At 40.2% G+C, this 13,972-nt stretch overlaps 1 non-coding gene across 1 annotated transcript; it reads left to right on the top strand.

Moving 5' to 3' along the window:
• The first annotated feature begins 11,071 nt into the window (after positions 1-11,071).
• Positions 11,072-11,179, top strand: LOC130955643 (small nucleolar RNA R71). The gene has a single exon (XR_009076835.1). It is a non-coding gene; the product is annotated as a small nucleolar RNA R71 (small nucleolar RNA).
• The last annotated feature ends 2,793 nt before the right edge of the window (positions 11,180-13,972 follow it).

Raw genomic sequence — 13,972 nt, 5'->3', positions numbered from 1 at the left:
TAAACACCTAAATGCATGCAGCCAATGGGAGAAGGATCCTCGTCAAAGCCTCAACAATACATGCAGGCCGTCCATTTCATGCATCCCTTGGATGAATAACTCAATCTTAACCCTTCATGAGCACCAACGAGTCCCTTTCTCACTCATTATGGTTTTGTTGGAAAGCTTGAAGAATTCACCTATAAATAGCCGTTGGCACCAACACGGTATACACACTCATTCAAGCCATTTTCATATGAAAGCCATAATCTCTCCCACTTCCAAAACCAACATAAATCCCTTATCTCACACAACAAAACCGAACCAAAACTCATCCCAAACACAACACATACTTCTTCTATTCTCACTTTTTCTTTCTTCTTACCTCAAATCCAATGGCCTCCTCAAGTTCAAAAAGAAGGCCGGGAAAGGAACCTATGGTAGCCGAACCTCCAACATTTGATGCAACCAAATTTAGATCCCAATTCCATGAAGGGAGATATCATAGGTTCATGGAGACAAAGAATGTCATTTATGAGAAAGGCCTTGAGTTGAGAGATGGGGAATATCCCATCATGAGGCAAATCACTAAAGAAAGAAGGTGGGAACTTTTATGTGCTCCTCTTGTTGACATCAGTGCAGTTATGATCAGGGAGTTCTATGCAAATGCTGTAAAAGAAAACAAAGATAGTGCTCCTTACACAAGTTATGTCAGAGGAGTTGAAGTGAGTTTTAGCCCAGCTGCCATCACAAGGGCCCTCAAGTTGAGAACCATAACTTATGCAGAGCCCAGTTATGAAACCAGATTGCAGATAGAAAATAATCCTGATGAGATCTTGCAGGGGTTATGTGTGGAGAATACAGATTGGGAAATAGATTCAAAGGGAGTTCCAAGTCACTTGAGGAGGATAAATCTCACTCCTGTGGCTAAGGGATGGTATGAAATAGTGAGGAGATCTATCCTTCCTACTGGAAATGCTTCTTGGGTCACAATCAAACGAGCACTCTTGACTTACTGCATCTTGCATGGAGGTGAGATCAACCTCGCACAACTCATAGCCGACAGTATTCAAGAGATGGCCAATAGCACAAGCAAATCAAGTGGTCTTGGACATCCAAGTACCATCCTCAGGCTCTGTGACAAAGCCGGAGTAATCTTTGAAGATGAGGACACAGAAAAAGTGAAAAAGGGAAAAGGGATCACTAAGAAGAGTATGGAAGGAATAAATGAAGAAGATGATCCAGAAGGGGTGGTAGCTCCCAGGCAAAGAAGATCACAAAGAGAGGAAGGACGAAATCAAGCTCATGATGCCATAGACATGAGCCAGTTACACAAGGAAATAGAAGAGCTATCTCAACAACTCATACAGACTCAACAAGAGCAAAATCAGGGATGCCAAGAGAAATATCGGGAGCCCCATCCAGAGTTTATGGAGCAATATCTGAAAGACAAAGAGGAGAGGGAAGCTTGGCAGCGTCAAATGGAGGAAAAGCAAGAGAGATGGCAACAGCAAATGATGACTCAACAGCAAGAATTTCAAGCACAGATTCTTGAAGGACAAAAAGAGCAATACAAAGAATTCAAAGAATCATATGATAAGCTGTATTTTAGTCAAGCTAAAGCAGGGGAATACAGTCACAACTTGTATCAATGGAAGAATATTCATCACACCATGGGAGAAGTGAGATATGCACAAAGAATGGAGAATGATGAAAACATGCAAGCAAGGTTGGAGTACTTGACCCATAATTTGCCAACACTCAATCCTCAGATCAAGCCATTTGAGCAATGCCCTGAATTTGAAGCCAAGCAACAAGCAAGGTCTCATCACTATACGGAGGCAACCTTTAAAAGATTGGAAGATGTTGGGCTCTCAGGACTCTTAGATTCTGTCTGGGGTAGAAGATGTCCTGGTGAAGAGATCCGAGATTATTCCAAACTAGGGAAGAGAAAGAAGAAGAAGGGAGAATCAAGCAGCAGCCACGACCAATAGAAGGTGGCAAAGTTCTTTCATTCACCCTCTTTCACTCTTCTAATAAGGAGAAGCATGTCTGAAACATGATATGCCTCCACTGTTTATTTCCTTTTTATTTCTATTTCTTGTACTTTCTGTTGTTCAATAAGTAGCTAGAGAAATGATCTGCATAATGCTTGTCATTCATCACTTAGCTTTAATTTTGTTTTGTTTCCCATAAGCTTGAATAAAAGAGATTTGGTTTGAATTGAAAAGTGAAATATCCAATGTTGCATAAGTAGAATGGAAGTTAATGGTGGTATATGTGTTTGATTAAATGCATAACTCATGAAATAATTGTTGCATAATATCATTCTCATTCAAGTGTGAGTTAGCTTGCTGTTATAAAGACCCTTATCAATAAACCCTTGAGAACAAAAACAGAAAGAAAAGGAAGATGAAAAAGCCAAAGTGGCAAGAAAAACAAAGAATAAAGGTTGGACACCAATAGCTTGGACCCTAGGACACATGCTTGTGGTGTTCTTGTACTAAGATATGCTTGGATGAGTAAATTCTAAGGGGTATTTTAAAACCCGGTCACTTAGATCAACTGATTTGGGATGGCCAATTGAAAGTCCACAATAAAGAGCAACTTAGATACAAAACATTTAGTTATCCAAAGAGATGCTGGGCATCAATGATCCTAGGAAGAAATAGTGAGCCAAGTGTCTGTGGTGGAAGATGTTGAGTAAAAGAAAGAAAAAAAAATAAAGCCAAAGGCTACTACTGCAACATTTGACACCAAACCTCCAAAAGAATAAGCTTGTTAAGCATTATAAGAAAGAAAAGTTAGCAAGGGAGTGACTAAAGAGTAAGTCTTATAACAGCAAGTTTAGCAAGCCTTTGATGAAAAATGTATACTATGTAACAGCAAACAATAACTTAAGTTATCATTGTCTGCATAAAGACCCCATAGATCAAGTTCTGCTATATGCCTAATAAGGATATGTGTTCTTTTCTTGTTCATTTCAATTTCTCTTAGTTTTGATGCTTGCTTGGGGACAAGCAAGATTTAAGTTTGGTGTTGTGATGACAAGTCATCATATACCCATTTTTCAAGCTAATTTTACTTATTTTGTTAGTCTTTATGCACTTTCTTGCATCCTAAGTAATTGATATGGAGTGAAAATGCATAGTTTCTTTAAATCAAACAACCACCATGAAATTAATGTTAACTCATGAGGTTTAAGCTAATTTTAATTGAATTTTAATTGATTTATAAGCCTCTTGAATTTAGTGATACTTTGAGTGGTTGTTTTTGGTTTATTGTAGGTGAAGAAAAGAAAAAAAGAAAAAGCGTGGCCTAAGGAAGTGTGGCCCAAGGAGAAGAAAGTGTGGTCAAAGAGAGAAGAAGTGTGGCGCACAAAATGAGGAAGGCAAGCATTGCCCTCCACAAGGGCACACTGCCCTCTAGGAGGGCAACATAAGGGAACCAAGCATGAAAGGCAACTCTGCCCTGCCCACTACAAGGGCAAAGCACAAATCTGTGCCTTGGAATCAAGAGGAACAAAACCTTGCCCTGCCCTCCACAAGGGCAGTATCGGGCTCACCAAGGGAAGAAAATCAAAGGAAAATGTCTCCATTGCATGCCACAAGAGTCGAACACGGAACAAGGAAGAAGCAAGGAACTAGGCTTGATTATGGTGCCAAGAAAGCCAAGGAAAATGAGTAGCGTGCGTTCCAGCCATGTCTCGAATGCGGGACTTCAGTTTGGAAACACTGCCCTGCCCTCCGCGAGGGCAGGGCAGCATTTTGTTGTGGCAGCACCAACAGCGCACCACAGCACAATTCTGGCGCACCAAGGCATGATTCTGGCAGCACCAACAGCGCACCACAGCACAATTCTGGCGCACCAACTTTTTCTGCCCTGCCCTCCGGGCGGGCAGGGCAGCATTCTGCGCACCAAGCCTGCACCACGCCGCACCACGCACGCACCAAACACCAAATCCTGCCCTGCCCTCCGCAAGGGCAGGGCAGCCTCTTGGAAGCAACTTCTCATGGGCCAAAAATTGAATTAAAAATCCAATTTAATTCAATTCTTCACCAAGTCAAAAGCCCATCCAAATCTCAAGATCCAAGAATAGAAAGTGTATAAATAGGAGTTAGTTTGATGTAATTAGGACCTTTACTTTCACTTTTGAACTTTTGACATTTACCTTTTACTTGATTTTGAATTTAATACTTCCTTTGGAGCTTTGAATTCTGCAACTTCTCTTGGTGACTTCACTGAGATTTCAGAGAATTAGGGAGGAGAATTGATCTCTCTTCTTCCTCGTTCTTGCTTGGGCACTTTTAATTTTCTTGTTTTGAGTTTTGGGTGTGAAGAGTTGAGGAAATTCTGTCTCAACCTCCATTCAAAATCTCTTTAATCCCTTTCTGCATAATTAAATTCACTTTCAATTTCCTTTACTGCTTCTTCTTCAATTTCTCATCAATTGCTTTGTGAACTTGGATCTGGGAAGGCAATTGAGATCTAGGCTTTGCTACCTAGTCTCTGTAGACTTGAGATCCCAATTTACTTTTGGTTCTTCTGTGAACCTCTGCTGCACTTTATTTCCTTACTGCTTGAATCATAATTGTTTCTAATTCAATTCCTGCTCTATTGATTGTTGCAATTCACATTCTCTTGTTTAAATTCTGAAATCCCTGTCCTCAAATCCCTTTTACATTCAAGCAATTTATATTCCTTGCAATTTAAGTTACTGCAACTTACATTTCTTGCACTTTAAGTTTCTGTCATTTACTTTCTTGTTCTTTAAGATTCTGCAAGTTTACTTTCCTGCTCTTTAATTTACTGCAATTTTCCCTTCCCCTTTTACATTCCAAGCAATTTAGCTTCTGTTAAACACAAATCACTCAACCAATACTTGATTCGCTTGACTAAACCAACCACTAAACTAAAATTGCTCAATCCTTCAATCCCTGTGGGATCGACCTCACTCATGTGAGTTATTATTACTTGATGCGACCCGGTACACTTGCCGGTGAGTTTTGTGTCGGATCGTTTTCCGCACATCAGTAGTCCCCATTTAATTAAAGGACTAGCTCTCCTCTGTCAACATCAATCACAGCTCCTGCTGTGGCTAGGAAGGGTCTTCCAAGGATGATGCATTCATCCTCCTCCTTCCTAGTGTCTAAGATTATGAAATCAGCAGGGATGTAGAGGCCTTTAACCTTCACTAACACGTCCTCTACTAATCCATAAGCTTGTTTTTGTGATCTGTCTGCCATCTCTAATGAGAATGTGGCAGGATGTACCTCAATGATCCCCAGCTTTTCCATTACAAAGAGTGGCATAAGATTTATCCTGACCTTAGGTCACACAGAGCCTTCTCGAAGGTCATAGTGCCCATGGTACATGGTATTAAGAATTTACCAGGATCTTGTCTCTTTTAAGGTAGAGTTTGCTGAACCCAAGTATCTAGTTCACCAATGAGCAAGGGAGGTTCACCTTCCCAAGTCTCATTACCAAACAACTTGGCATTCAGTTTCATGATGGCTCCTAGATATTGAGCAACATGCTCTCCAGTTACATCTTCATCCTCTTCAGAGGAAGAATAGTTTTCAGAGCTCATGAATGGAAGAAGGAGGTTTAATGGGATCTCTATGGTCTCTATATGAGCCTTAGATTCCTTTAGGTCCTCAATAGGGAACTCCTTCTTGCTTGAGAGACGTCCCATGAGGTCTTCCTCACTGGGATTCATGTCCTCCCCTTCCTCCTTGAATTTGGCCATATTGACAATATCAATGGCCTTGCACTCTTGGTGTGCGAAATTGTGATCACTACTTTTCACAACTCAAATAATCCCTAGTAATGGCCCCAAGAACTTGGTGCTCAATACCATGGCATAAACACAACTTTGCACAACTAACCAGCAAGTGCACTGGGTCGTCCAAGTAATAAACCTTACGCGAGTAAGGGTCGATCCCACGGAGATTGTTGGTATGAAGCAAGCTATGGTCACCTTGTAAATCTTAGTCAGGCAGACTCAAATGGGTATAGTGATATACGAATAAAGCATAAAGATAAAGATAGAGGTACTTATGTAATTCATTGGTAGGAACTTCAGATAAGCGTATGAAGATGCCTTCCTTTCCGTCTCTCTGCTTTCCTACTGTCTTCATCCAATCCTTCTTACTCCTTTCCATGGCAAGCTTGTGTAGGGTTTCACCGTTGTCAGTGGCTACCTCCCATCCTCTCAGTGAAAATGTTCCTATGCTCTATCACAGCATATGGCTAATCAGCTGTCGGTTCTCGGTCAGGCCGGAATAGAATCCAGTGATTCTTTTGCGTCTGTCACTAACGCCCCGCCTGCTAGGAGTTTGAAGCACGTCACAGTCATTCAATCATTGAATCCTACTCAGAATACCACAGACAAGGTTAGACCTTCCAGATTCTCTTGAATGCCGCCATCAGTTCTCGCCTATACCACGAAGATTTCGGTTAAGAAATCCAAGAGATAAACATTAGAGCCTCGTCTGCTTGTAGAACAAGAGTGGTTGTCAGTCACTTTGTTCATAAGTGAGAATGATGATGAGCGTCACATAATCATCACATTCATCATGTTCTTGGGTGCAAATGAATATCTTGGACAAAGAACAAGCGGAATTGAATAGAAGAACAATAGTAATTGCATTAATACTCGAGGTACAGCAGAGCTCCACACCTTAATCTATGGTGTGTAGAAACTCCACTGTTAAAAATACATAAGAACAAAAGTGATCATTGGTTTCGGCCCCAGAGAGGGAACCAGAAGAACCAAGATGAAAATACAATAGTAAAAGGTCCTACTTATAGAAAACTAGTAGCCTAGGGTGTACAGAGATGAGTAAATGACATAAAAATCCACTTCCGGGCCCACTTGGTGTGTGCTTGGGCTGAGCATTGAAGCATTTTCGTGTAGAGACTCTTCTTGGAGTTAAATGCCAGCTTTTATGCCAGTTTGGGCGTTTAACTCCCATTTAGGTGCCAGTTCCGGCGTTTAACGCTGGGAATTCTGAGGGTGACTTTGAACGCCGGTTTGGGCCATCAAATCTTGGGCAAAGTATGGACTATCATATATTGCTGGAAAGCCCAAGATGTCTACTTTCCAACGCCGTTGAGAGCGCGCCAATTGGGTTTCTGTAGCTCCAGAAAATACACTTCGAGTGCAGGGAGGTCAGAATCCAACAGCATCTGCAGTCCTTTTCAGTCTCTGGATCAGATTTTTGCTCAGGTCCCTCAATTTCAGCCAGAAAATACCTGAAATCACAGAAAAACACACAAACTCATAGTAAAGTCCAGAAAAGTGAATTTTAACTAAAAACTAATAAAAATATACTAAAAACTAACTAGATTATACTAAAAACATACTAAAAATAATGCCAAAAAGGGTACAAATTATCCGCTCATCACAACACCAAACTTAAATTGTTGCTTGTCCTCAAGCAACTGAAAATCAAATAAGATAAAAAGAAGAGAATATACTATAGACTCCAACTTATCAATGAAACTTAGCTCCAAATTAGATGAGCGGGACTAGTAGCTTTTTGCCTCCGAACAGTTTTGGCATCTCACTTTATCCTTTGAAATTCAGAATGATTGGCTTCTTTAGGAACTCAGAATCCAGATAGTGTTATTGATTCTCCTAGTTAAGTATGATGATTCTTGAACACAGCTACTTATTGAGTCTTGGCCGTGGCCCAAAGCACTCTGTCTTCCAATATTACCACGGGATACATACATGCCACAGACACATAATTGGGTGAACCTTTTCAGATTGTGACTCAGCTTTGCTAGAGTCCCCAATTAGAGGTGTCCAGGGTTCTTAAGCACACTCTTTTTGCCTTGGATCACAACTTTATTTCTTTCTTTTTCTTTTTTTTCGTTTTTCTTCTTCCCTTTTTTTTTCTTTTTTTTTTAGTATTCACTGTTTTTTCTTGCTTCAAGAATCATTTTTATGATTTTTCAGATCCTTAGTAACATGTCTCCTTTTTCATCATTCTTTCAAGAGCTAACAATTTTAACATTCATGAACAACAAATTCAAAAGACATATGCACTGTTCAAGCATACATTCAGAAAACAAAAAGTATTGTCACCACATCAAACTAATTAAGCTAGTTTTAAAGATGAATTTGAAATCCTGTACTTCTTGTTCTTTTGTGATTAAAAACAGTTTTCATTTAAGAAAGGTGATGGATTCATAGGACATTCATAACTTTAAGGCATAGACACTAAGACACTAATGATCACAAGACACAAACATAGATAATCATAAGCATAAAAATTTCGAAAAACAAGAAAATAAAGAATAAGGAGATTAAAGAACGGGTCCACCTTAGTGATGGCGGCTTGTTCTTCCTCTTGAAGGTCTTATGGAGTGCTTGAGCTCCTCAATGTCTCTTCCTTGTCTTTGTTGCTCCTCTCTCATGATTCTTTGATCTTCTCTAATTTCATGGAGGAGGATGGAATGTTCTTGGTGCTCCACCCTTAGTTGTCCCATGTTGGAACTTAATTCTCCTAGGGAGGTGTTTAGTTGCTCCCAATAGTCTTGTGGAGGAAAGTGCATCCCTTGAGATGAATCTATGACTCGGAGGTAGAATGCTTTTGCCTTCCCTTTCCTCTTTCTAGAGGTTTCTCCGGCCTTGGATGCCATAAATGGTTATGGAAAAACGAAAAGCAACGCTTTTACCACACCAAACTTAAAAGGTTTGCTCGTCCTCGAGCAAAAGAAGAAAAAAGAGAGTAGAAGAAGAAGAAATAGAGGAGAGGGAGATGGCTTTGTGGTTCGGCCAAAAGGGGAAGAAGTAGTGTTTAGGGTGTGTGAAAATGAAGGAGGGAAGATGATAGTGGGATTTGATAGGTGGGGGGTTTTTTGGGGAAGAGGTATTGAGGTGATTGGTGAATGGGTGAAGAAGAGAGAGGGTGGTGGGGTTGGTGGGGATTCTGTGGGGTCCACAGATCCTTAGGTGTCAAGGAAAAGTCATCCCTGCACCAAATGGCATTCAAAAACACGTTTTGAGCCAATTCTGGCGTTAAACGCTGGGCTGGTGCCCATTTCTGGCGTTTAACGCCAGGTTCTTGCCCTTTCCTGGCGTTTAACGCCAGTCTGGTGCCCCTTTCTGGCGTTAAACGCCCAGAATGGTGCTAGACTGGGCGTTAAACGCCCAACTGCTAGCCTCACTGGCGTTTAAACGCCAGTGAGTTCTTCCTCCAGGGTGTGCTATTTTTCTTCCTGTTTTTCATTCTGTTTTTGCTTTTTCAATTGATTTTGTGACTTCTCATGATCATCAACCTACAAAAAACATAAAATGACAAAGGAAAATAGATAAAATATAACATTGGGTTGCCTCCCAACAAGCGCTTCTTTAATGTCAGTAGCTTGACAGAGGGCTCTCATGGAGCCTCACAGATACTCAGAGCAATGTTGGAACCTCCCAACACCAAACTTAGAGTTTGAATATGGGGGTTCAACACCAAACTTAGAGTTTGGTTGTGGCCTCCCAACACCAAACTTAGAGTTTGACTGTGGGGGCTCTGTTTGTCTCTGATTTAAGAGAAGCTCTTCATGCTTCCTCTCCATGGTGACAGAGGGATATCCTTGAGCCTTAAACACAAAGGATTCTTCATTCACTTGAATGATCAATTCTCCTCCATCAACATCAATCACAGCCTTTGCTGTGGCTAGGAAGGGTCTGCCAAGGATGATGGTTTCATCCATGCACTTCCCAGTCTCTTGGACTATGAAATCAGTAGGGATGTAATGGTCTTCAACTTTTACTAGAACATCCTCTACAAGTCCATAAGCTTGTTTCTTTGAATTGTCTGCCATCTCTAGTGAGATTCTTGCAGCTTGTACCTCAAAGATCCCTAGCTTCTCCATTACAGAGAGAGGCATGAGGTTTACACTTGTCCCTAAGTCACACAGAGCCTTCTTGAAGGTCATGGTGCCTATGGTACAAGGTATGGAAAACTTCCCAGGATCTTGTCTTTTTTTGAGGTAATTTCTGCCTAGACAAGTCATCCAGTTCTTTGGTGAGCAAAGGAGGTTCATTCTCCCAAGTCTCATTTCCAAATAACTTGTCATTTAGCTTCATGATTGCTCCAAGGTATTTGGCAACTTGCTCTTCAGTGACATACTCTTCCTCTTCAGAAGAAAAATACTCATCAGAGCTCATGAATGGCAGAAGTAAGTCCAATGGAATCTCTATGGTCTCAGTTTAAGCCTCAGATTCCCATGGTTCCTCATTGAGGAACTCATTGGAGGTCAGTGCACGCCCATTGAGGTCTTCCTCAGTGGCGTTCACTTCCTCTCCCTCCTCTCCAAATTCGGCCATGTTGATGGCCTTGCACTCTCCTTTTGGATTTTCTTCTGTATTGCTTGGGAGTGTACTTGGAGGGAGTTCAGTAACTTTCTTGCTCAGCTGTCCCACTTGTGCCTCCAAATTCCTAATGGAGGACCTTGTTTCAGTCATGAAACTTTGAGTGGTTTTGATTAGATCAGAGACCATGGTTGCTAAGTCAGAGGGGTTCTGCTTAGAATTCTCTGTCTGTTGCTGAGAAGATGATGGAAAAGGCTTGCCATGGCTAAGCCTGTTTCTTCCACCATTATTGTTGTTGAAACCTTGTTGAGGTCTCTCTTGATTCTTCCATGAGAAATTTGGGTGATTTCTCCATGAAGAATTATAGGTGTTTCCATAGGGTTCTCCCATGTAATTCACCTCTTCCATTGAAGGGTTCTCAGGATCATAAGCTTCTTCTTTAGATGAAGCATCCTTATTACTGCTTGGTGCATTTTGCATTCCAGACAGACTTTGAGAAATCAAATTGACTTGTTGAGTCAATATTTTGTTCTGAGCCAATATGGCATTCAGAGTATCAATTTCAAGAACTCCTTTCTTCTGATTTGTCCCATTGTTCACAGGATTCCTTTCAGAAGTGTACATGAATTGGTTATTTGCAACCATTTCAATTAGCTCTTGAGCTTCTGTAGGCGTCTTCTTCAGATGAAGAGATCCTCCAGCAGAGCTATCCAAGGACATCTTAGATAGTTCAGAGAGACCATCATAGAAAATACCTATGATGCTCCATTCAGAAAGCATGTCAGAAGGACATTTTCTGATTAATTGTTTGTATCTTTCCCAAGCTTCATAGAGGGATTCTCCATCCTTCTGTCTGAAGGTTTGGACTTCCACTCTAAGCTTACTCAATTTTTGAGGTGGAAAGAACTTTGCCAAGAAGGCATTGACTAGCTTTTCCCATGAGTCCAGGCTTTCTTTAGGTTGTGAGTCCAACCATATCCTAGCTCTGTCTCTTACAGCAAAAGGGAATAGCATAAGTCTGTAGACCTCAGGGTCAACCCCATTAGTCTTGACAGTGTCACAGATTTGCAAGAATTCAGCTAAAAACTGATGAGGATCTTCCAATGGAAGTCCATGGAACTTGCAATTCTGTTGCATTAGAGAAACTAATTGAGGCTTAAGCTCAAAGTTGTTTGCTCCAATGGCAGGGATAGAGATGCTTCTCCCATAGAAGTCGGGAGTAGGTGCAGTAAAGTCACCAAGCACCTTCCTTGCATTGTTGGCATTGTTGTTATTTTCGGCTGCCATGGGTTCTTCTTCTTTGAAAAATTCGGTTAGGTCCTCTACAGAGAGTTGTGCCTTAGCTTCTCTTAGCTTTTGCTTCAAGGTCCTTTCAGGTTCAGGGTCAGCTTCAACAAGAATGCCTTTGTCTTGGTTCCTGCTCATATGAAAGAGAAGAAAACAAGAAAATATGGAACCCTCTATGTCACAGTATAGAGATTCCTTGAGGTGTCAGAGGAAAAGAAAAATGGAAGACAGAGGTAGAAAATTCGAACTTATCAAAGAAGATGGAGTTCGAATTTTGCATTAAGGAATATTGTTAGTCCATAAATAGAAGGATGTGAGAAGAATGGAAGTAATTTTCGAAAATTAAGTAAAAGATTTTGAAAACATTTTGAAAAACACTAATTAATTTTCAAAAATAAGAGTGGGAAAGAAATTAAGTGATTTTTGAAAAAGATTTTGAAATTAGAAATAAAAAAGATTTGATTGAAAACTATTTTGAAAAAGATTATGTTAAGAAGATATGATTGGTTTTAAAAAAAATGTGATTGAGAAAATATGATTTGAAAACAATTTTAAAAAGATTTGATTTTAAAAATTAATAACTTGGCTATCAAGAAAAGATATGATTCAAACATTAAACCTTTCTCAACAGAAAAGGCAACATACTTGAAATGTTCAATCAAATCATTAATTGTTAGCAAGTATCTTTGAAAAAGGAAAGAAATTGATTTTGAAAACATTTGATTGAAAAGATATGATTTGAAAAAGATTTGATTTTGAAAAACTTTGAAAACTTGAAAAAAATTGATTTGAAAACAAAATCTTCCCTCTTGTGCCATCCTGGCGTTAAACGCCCAGAATGGTGCACATTCTGGCGTTTAACGCCCAAAACCATACCCTTTTGGGCGTTAAACGCCCAACCAGGTACCCTGGCTGGCGTTTAAACGCCAGTCTGTCCTTCTTCACTGGGCATTTTGAACGCCCAGCTTTTTCTGTGCAATTCCTCTGCTGTATGTTCTGAATCTTCAATTCTCTGTATTATTGACTTGAGAAGACACAAATTAAAAATATTTTTGGATTTTTAATAATCAAAATGCAACTAAAATCAAATAACAATGCATGCAAGACACCAAACTTAGCAGTTTGTATACTACTGACACTAATGAGAATGCATATGAGACACACAAAACACTCAAGTCAAGAGAATTTAAAGATTAGAGTAAGAAATCATCAATAACATCTTGAAGATCCTTAAGACACATGAATGAATGCATGCAATTGACACCAAACTTAAAATGAGACTAGACTCAAGCAAGAAACATAAAATATTTTTGGTTTTTATGATTTTGTAATTTTTTTGGATTTTTTCGAAAATTATAATGAAAAGAAAAACAAAGGTATCAAAATTCTTAATGAGAATTCCAGGAATCATGCAATGTTAGTCTAAAGCTTTAGTCTAAAGGAATTAGACATGGCTAGCCAAGCTTCAGCAGGACATTGCATTCAAGAGCTAAATTGATGAGAATCAATCAGCTTTGGTGATGATAAGAACATCACCTTGAAACACTAGAATTCATTCTTAAGAACTCTGAAGAAGAATACCTAATCTAAGCAACAAGATGAACCGTCAGTTGTCCATACACGAAACAATCCCCGGCAACGGCGCCAAAAACTTGGTGCTGTTGCCGGATTTTGGCACTGATGTTACTGGACAAAAAGCTTGCTCAAAACTCAAACAATCCTCGGCAACGGCGCCAAAAACTTGGTGTGCGAAATTGTGATCACTACTTTTCACAACTCAAATAATCCCTAGTAATGGCCCCAAGAACTTGGTGCTCAATACCATGGCATAAACACAACTTTGCACAACTAACCAGCAAGTGCACTGGGTCGTCCAAGTAATAAACCTTACGCGAGTAAGGGTCGATCCCACGGAGATTGTTGGTATGAAGCAAGCTATGGTCACCTTGTAAATCTTAGTCAGGCAGACTCAAATGGGTATAGTGATATACGAATAAAGCATAAAGATAAAGATAGAGGTACTTATGTAATTCATTGGTAGGAACTTCAGATAAGCGTATGAAGATGCCTTCCCTTCCGTCTCTCTGCTTTCCTACTGTCTTCATCCAATCCTTCTTACTCCTTTCCATGGCAAGCTTGTGTAGGGTTTCACCGTTGTCAGTGGCTACCTCCCATCCTCTCAGTGAAAATGTTCCTATGCTCTGTCACAGCATATGGCTAATCAGCTGTCGGTTCTCGGTCAGGCCGGAATAGAATCCAGTGATTCTTTTGCGTCTGTCACTAACGCCCCGCCTGCTAGGAGTTTGAAGCACGTCACAGTCATTCAATCATTGAATCCTACTCAGAATACCACAGACAAGGTTAGACCTTCCAAATTCTCTTGAATGC

Source organism: Arachis stenosperma, chromosome 1 (genome assembly GCF_014773155.1).
Source record: "Arachis stenosperma cultivar V10309 chromosome 1, arast.V10309.gnm1.PFL2, whole genome shotgun sequence".
NCBI classification, from domain to species: domain Eukaryota; kingdom Viridiplantae; phylum Streptophyta; class Magnoliopsida; order Fabales; family Fabaceae; genus Arachis; species Arachis stenosperma.
This window is presented reverse-complemented; position numbering and strand designations above follow the sequence as displayed.